Source organism: Grammomys surdaster, unplaced genomic scaffold, assembly GCF_004785775.1.
Source record: "Grammomys surdaster isolate TR1022 unplaced genomic scaffold, NIH_TR_1.0 125996, whole genome shotgun sequence".
NCBI classification, from domain to species: Eukaryota; Metazoa; Chordata; class Mammalia; order Rodentia; family Muridae; genus Grammomys; species Grammomys surdaster.
The window spans coordinates 555,146-563,152 of record NW_021620812.1 but is presented as its reverse complement, the minus strand read 5'-3'; the positions used below and the strand labels follow the sequence as shown (position 1 = coordinate 563,152).

Genomic DNA, 8,007 nt, shown 5'->3' with positions numbered 1-8,007 from the left:
TTCATGGAAATAAGCAAATATTTTATTAACAGTTATTTTCTATTCATTGCTAAAATTTGAAATATTCCTATGCACAGTTATAGAGTTGAATGTCAATGTTTTACAAAGAAAAAAAACTAGAAAAATAGAATTTTACATGAACTGTACTGTAGGATTCTTGTCCCAGTAAAATAATTTTTCATTGAATTAAAGTTTCTTTATAAAACAACCCCATACACATGCATCATTATTTAAAATCTGAGAAATTATGCTTACATATACAGTACAAGTGTACTTATTTATAAAATTCTACTAAGTCTCAGCAGATACAAGAAATTATGCAGCATGCAAATATTCCCTCATTCTACTTTAACAGGTAGAAACAACCTGAGTAGTTGTAGATTAATGGTTAATTCTAAGCTCAGTGACACTGTACCACAGGAAACTTAGGACATGAAAGGAAGGTTTAGCCCTCACTCTGAGATCTCCTTGTAGACTACAAATGAAACTATGAGATGCTGGCAGCTGTTGCAACATAGGAGAACATAAGCATCATCCAGAGGAAAGAAAAGCTGTACAAGTATAGTTCTTCACAGTTCATCCTAAGAGAATGTGTCTTATTTGGTGCAGAGTGTGGGTATATTCATCTCTATGTGTATTGTTGAAGATCATACAGATGTTGGTGATGAGGAAGCCATTAGCTACATGAAATTCACATTAACAATCAAATGCTGGGCCAGAGAGTCTCAGAGTAGAATGAAAGAGATATTCTAAATAGTCCTCAACTGTCTAAATCATCTCAAATAATGAAACACTGTCCCTTAAAGGTTCATACTGCTTTATAATATGCAAGATTTTATACCTTATGTCATTATTAGAAAAAAGCTTAGCAATCAGCTTGAAAGGATTGGGATCTATTAGCTGGTTAAGTGACTGAGAAGAGAGGAGCAGACCAAGACATCCGTCAGAGTGATAATTTATATGGATGAAGAGAAGAAAGGAGTGAGAGAGATAGACAAGCTGCAAGCCAACATGTGTCCATCAACTATTATTCAAACTTACGATAAAATAACATATTTGAAAAAAATCTAGACCTAGGTAAAAGAACTCTCTTACAAGAAATATAAATCAAAGTTTCTGAGGCTCATATCCAGTGACACTAAACAATATTTTAAATCCACACTAAGAAAAGAAAGCTATGAAAGAGAGGAGGATAGCCGGGCAGTGGTGGTGCACGCCTTTAATCCCAGCACTTGGGAGACAGAGACAGGTGGATTTCTGAGTTCGTGGCCAGCCTGGTCTACAGAGTAAGTTTCAGGACAGCCAGGGCTACACAGAGAAACCATGTCTAAAAAAACAAAAAACAAAAAAAACAAGAGAGAGAGAGAGAGAAAGAGAGAGAGAGAGAGAGAGAGAGAGAGAGAGAGAGAGAGAGAGAGAGAGAAGGAAGTCCATTATTTCTGGCTATTTACAGAACATTCAAATGTATTAAACATTATATTAATATTAAATCCAATTAATAATATTAAATATGAGTAAATAAAACATTTAATCAAGATACAGATGTTATTAGATAATTCAAATGTTAAAGTTATTCATTCTGTGTATCAGACAGCTAATACCCACAGTAGAAATAAATATTCAACAAGGTAGGAAGTAGAAGGATTAGCCAAATCATAAAATCAAGCAGCAACTTAAAAAATGACAGAAAATGTTTAACTAAACTTAAAGAGAAGAATTCTAAACCACACTTCCGGTTTGGGCCCGAGCATAGAGCAGGTAACAGGCCCCATCTCTGTACCCAACTTCAGAAAACCAAGAGAAAGAGGGACTCCCAGGAGCTTTAACTCAGGCAGCATCCCAGGTAAGGAAAAAGCAACACTTGCCCCAAACAGGGAGCAACTGGGACTCAAAAATTCACTCCTGGCCTGGAGCTCGGGTTCCATCCGGTCTGGGCCCAAGTTCTCGGCAGATCCCCAGAGTCAGCTCTGCACCCAGTCTCACAGAAACCAGAGGAAGTGGGGCTCCAAGGAGCTCTAACCCAAGCAGTATCTTAGGCTAGGAGGTGGCAATACTTGCCCCCAAACAGGGAGCAACCGAGACCCACTGGGACCCAGGAATCCACTCCTGACCTGGAACCCGGGCCCCTTCCAGTTTCCACCTGAACACTTAGCAGATCTTGGGCCTCAGCTCTACCCCCAGCAGCAAAACCCATCCAAAACAGTTCTGACACAATCTAGATAATAGGAAAGACAGGCTCCAGTCAGAGACAGCACAGATAGCACTAAGGAGATCCAGATGGTGAAAGGCAAGCACAAGAACATAAACATCAGCAACCCAAGGTACTTGCCATCATCAGAACCTAGTTCTCCCACATTAGAAAGTCCTGAACTCCCCATATCACCAGGAAAGCAAGAACCAGATCTAAAATCACTTCTAATGATGATGATAGAGGACTATAAGAAAGACATAAATAACATTATCAAAAAACTTGAGGAGAAAACCAGTAAACAGGATGAAGTCCTTAAAGAAACACAAAAATCCTTTAAAGAATTATAAGAATGCACAAACAAACAGATGAAGGAATTGAACAAAACCATCCAGGACTTAAAAATGGAAGTAGAAACAATAAAGAAATCACAAAGGGAGACTACCCTGGAGATAGAAAACCTAAGAAAGAAATCAGGAGTCATAGACACAAGCATCACCAACAGAATACAAGAGATAGAAGAAAGAATCTCAGGTACAGAAGATACCATAGAAAATATTGACACAACTGTCAAAGAAAACGCAAACTGCAAAAAGTTCTTAACACAAAACATCCAGGAAATCCAGGATGCAATGAAAAGACCAAACCTAAGGATAATAGGTATAGAAGAGAGTGAACATTCCCAACTTAAAGGGCCAATAAATATCTTCAACAAAATTATAGAAGAAAACTTCCCTAACCTAAGGAATGAGATGCCCATAATCACACAAGAAGCCTACAGAACGTCAAACAGACTAGATCAAAAAAGAAATACCTCTCGTCACATAATAATCAAGACACAAAATGCACAAAACAAAGAAACAATTTTAAAAGCAGTAAGGGAAAAAGGCCAAGTAACATATAAAGGCAAACCTATCAGAATTACACCTGACTTCTCACCAGATACTATAAAAGCCAGAAGATCCTGGGCAAATATCATACAGACACTAAGAGAACATAAATACCAGCCCAGGCTACTATACCCAGCAAAACTCTCAATTACCATAGACGGAGAAACCAAGATATTGCATGACAAAACCGAATTTGCACAGTATCTTCCCACAAATCCAGCACTACAAAGGATAATAGCAGGAAAGCTCCAATACAAGGAGGGCGATCATACCATAGAAAGAGCAAGAAAATAATCCTTTTCCATCAAACCCAAAAGAAGATAACCACACAAACGATGTCTCCACTATTAGCAAAAATGACAGGAAGCAACAACACCCTCTCCTTAATATCTCTTAACATCAATGGACTCAATTCCCCAATAAAAAGGCATAGGCTAATGGACTGGATAAGCAAACAGGACCCAGCTTTTTGGTGCTTACAGGAAACCCACCTCAGCGACAAAGACAGACACTTCCTTAGAGTAAAAGGTTGGAAAACAATTTTTCAAGCAAATGGCCCTAAGAAACAAGCTGGAGTAGCCATTCTAGTATTGAATAAAATCGACTTTCAACTTAAAGCTATCAAAAAGGATAAGGAAGGACATTTCATACTTGTCAAAGGAAAAGTCAACCAACATGAACTTCAATTCTGAATATCTATGCGCCAAATACAAGAGCATGCACTTTCATAAAAGAAACCTTACTAAAGCTCAAAGCACACATTGCACCTCACACAATAGTAATGGGAGACTTCAACACCCCACTCTCAGCAATGAATGGATCATGGAAACAGAAACTAAATAGAGATACAGTGAAACTAACAGAAGTTATGAACCAAATGGACTTAACAGGTATCTATAGAACATTTCACCCTAAAGCAAAAGAATATACCTTTTTCTCAGCACCTCATGGTACCTTCTCCAAAATAGACCATATAATTGGGCACAACACAGACCTCAACAGATATAAAAAAACTGAAATAATTCCCTGCATCCTATCAGATCACCATGGTCTAAGGCTGGTCTTCAAAAATGACAAAGACAATGGAAAGCCCACATTCACATGGAAACTGAACAACACACTACTCCTTGATAATCTGGTAAGAGAAGAAATAAAGAAAGAAATTAAAAATTTTTTAGAATTTAATGAAAATGATGACACATCATACCAAAATCGATGGGATACAATGAAAGCAGTGCTAAGAGGAAAATTCATAGCTCTAAGTGCCTACAAAAAGAAACTGGAGGGAGCATACACTAGCAGCTTGATAACGCACCTGAAAGACCTAGAACAAAAAGAAGCTAATACACCCAAGAGGAGTAGACGGCAGGAAATAATCAAACTCAGGGCTGAAATCAACCAAATAGAAACAAAAAGAACTATCCAAAGAATCAATAAAACCAGGAGCTGGTTCTTTGAGAAAATCAACAAGATAGATAAACCCTTAGCTAGACTAATCAGAGGGCAGAGAGACAGTATCCAAATTAATAAAATCAGAACTGAAAAGGGTGACATAACAACAGAAACTGAGGAAATTAAAAAAATCATCAGATCCTAATACAAAAGTCTATACTAAACAAAATTGGAAAATCTGGATGAAATGGAGAATCTTCTAGACAAATATCAATTACCAATGTTAAATCAGGACCAGATAAACCATCTAAACAGTCCTATAACCCCAAAAGAAATAGAAGCAGTCATTAAAAGTCTCCCCACAAAGAAAAGTCCTGGACCAGACAGTTTTAGTGCAGAATTCTATCAGACCTTCAAGGAAGACCTAATTCCAATTCTCTTCAAACTATTCCACAAAATAGAAACAGAAGGAACACTACCCAATTCGTTCTATGAAGCCACAATTACGCTCATACCTAAACCACACAAAGACCCAACAAAGAAAGAGAACTTCAGACCAATCTCCCTTATGAACATTGATGCAAAATTACTCAATAAAATTCAAGTGAACTGAATCCAAGAACACATCAAAGCAATCATCCATCACGATCAAGTAGGCTTTATCCCAGGAATGCAGGGTTGGTTCAGTATATGGAAATCCATTAATGTAATCCACTATATAAACAAACTCAAAGAAAAAAACTACATGATCATATCACTAGATACTGAGAAATCATTTGACAAAATTCAACACCCCTTCATGATAAAAGTCTTGGAAAGATCAGGAATTCAAGGTCCATACCTAAACATAGTAAAAGCAATATACAGCAAACCAGTAGCCAACATCAAGCTAAATGGAGAGAAACTTGAAGCAGTCCCACTAAAATCAGGGACTAGGCAAGGCTGCCCACTCTCCCCCTACTTATTTAATATAGTATTGGAAGTCCTAGCCAGAGCAATTAGGCAACACAAGAAGATCAAAGGGATACAAATAGGAAAGGAAGAAGTCAAAATATCACTATTTGCAGATGATATGATAGCATACTTAAGTGACCCCAAAACTTCCACCAGAGAACTCCTAAACCTGATAAACAACTTTAGCAAAGTGGCTGGATATAAAGTTAACTCAAACAAATCAGTAGCCTTCCTCTACTCAAAAGATAAACTGGCTGAGAAAGAAGTTATAGAAATGACACCCTTCACAATAGTCACAGATAATATAAAATACCTTGGTGTGAACCTAACCAAGCATGTAAAAGACCTGTATGACAAGAACTTCATGCCCCTGAAGAAATAAATCGAAGCAGATCTCAGAAGATGGAAAGATCTCCCATGCTCATGGATTGGAAGGATTAATATAGTAAAAATGGCTATTTTGCCAAAAGCCATCTACAGATTTAATGCAATCCCCATCAAAATTCCCACTCAATTCTTCACAGAGATAGAAAGAGCAATCTTAAAATTCATTTGGAATAACAAAAAACCCAGGATAGCGAAAACTATTCTTAGTAATAAAAGAACTTCTGGGGGAATCACCATCCCTGACTTCAAGCTGTACTACAAAGCAATAGTGGTAAAAACTGTGTGGTATTGGAACAGAGACAAGCGGAAGGATCAATGGAATAGAATAGAAGACCCAGAAATGAACCCCCATACCTATGGTCACTTGATCTTTGACAAAGGGGCTAAAATCATCGAGTGAAAAAAATACAGCATTATCAACAAATGGTGCTGGTTCAACTGGAGGTCAACATGTAGAAAAATGCAAATTGATCCATACTTATCTCCTTGTACAAAGCTCAGTTCCAAGTGGATCAAGGATCTCCGCTTAAAACCAGCCACACTGAAACTAATAGAAGAGAAACTGGGGAAAAGCCTGGAACACATAGGCACTGGAGAAAAGTTCCTGAACAGAACACCAATGGCCTGTGCTCTAAGACCACGAATTGACAAATGGGACCTCATAAAACTGCAAAGCTTCTGTAAAGCAAAGGACATAGTCAAAAGGACAAAGCGGCAACCAACAAATTGGGAAGAGATCTTCACCAACCCTACATCTGATAAAGGGCTAATATCCAAGGTATACTAAGAACTGAAGAAATTAGACTCTAGACAATCAAAGAACCCTATTAGAAAATGGAGCACAGAGCTGAACAAAGAATTCTCAACTGAGCAAGTTCGAATGGTTGAGAAGCACCTAAAGAAGTGTTCAGCATCCCTGGTCATCAGGGAAATGCAAATGAAAACAACACTGAGATTCCACCTCACACCAGTCAGAATGGCTAAGATCACAAACACAGGTAATAGTAGATGCTGGCGAGGATGTGGAGAAAGAGGAACACTCCTCCACTGTTGGTGGGATTGTAAACTGCTACAACCACTATGGAAAACAGTCTGGCAGTATCTCAGAAAATTGAACATAGAGTTACCTGAGGACCCAGCTATACCACTCCTGGGCATATACCCAAAAGATGTTTCAACATACAACAGGGACACATGCTCCACCATGTTCATAGCAGCCTTATTTATAATAGCCAGAAGTTGGAAAGAACCCAGATGCCCCTCAACAGGGGCTATATTTTTCTTTTAGTAGCCACAAGATTTACTAAGGATTCTCTACTTATAAAAGGTTAAAATACCTCAAAGTTTTTGAAAAGACATAGACAATAATTACTATAAATAACATTGCACTTTCAATACTTGATAGAAAGTAAAACTTTTAATAAGAAATTCTTTTTTTTTTTACAAGAGCACAAATCTATTTTTATTTATTTACTCTGAATTAGTTTAAATCCGGGATGGATACAGCATCACACGGATTCTGTGTCCAGCGGCCTTTGCAGGAAGGTTGCTTCGGAATTTGGCAGGAACCACACCACTGTTTCCATGGGCCCAAGTTACCTTCCCCCAGATCACTCTGGCTTTGTTTGGTTTGCCTCCAGGAGTCACTGTATTGTTTTTTGCTTTGTACTCATAAGCACATCTCTTGCCTAAGTAGAACTCAGTTTCATCTCGGGCATAAACACCTTCAATTTTAAGAAGAGCCGTGTGCTCTCTTTGGTTTCGGAGACCTCGCTTGTAGCCAGCAAAAGTGGCCTTGCACCACAGCCTTCCAGACATACTTGCTTTTAGAAGTCCTGTTCCAAGCAGGCCTCCACAGGCTCCAAGATGGCAGAAAGAGCTTAATAAGAAATTCTTGATCAGAGCTGGAGAGAGGCCCAGTAATTGAAAGCACTCACTGTTCTTGCAAACGAACCCAGATCAATTGCTAGTACTCACAGTAGGCAGATCATATCTGCTCCAAGGTATTTGATTTCCTCTACCCACACATATGCACATACATACAAAGGAAAATACACAAATACTTAAAAACAAGACAAAATAAGAGGAAATCCTTTTAAAGGATAAACCCACTGGAACCAAGAGACATCTGTAGAAGATTGCAACCACGAATGGCAACAACCACATTCCACTCTGGAGAACATGAAACTGCTCGAC

The 8,007-nt window shown here is 38.3% G+C and overlaps 1 pseudogene; it reads right to left on the bottom strand.

Moving 5' to 3' along the window:
* Positions 1-7,296: 7,296 nt before the first annotated feature.
* On the bottom strand, positions 7,297-7,648 carry LOC114609941 (annotated as a pseudogene).
* Positions 7,649-8,007: the final 359 nt, after the last annotated feature.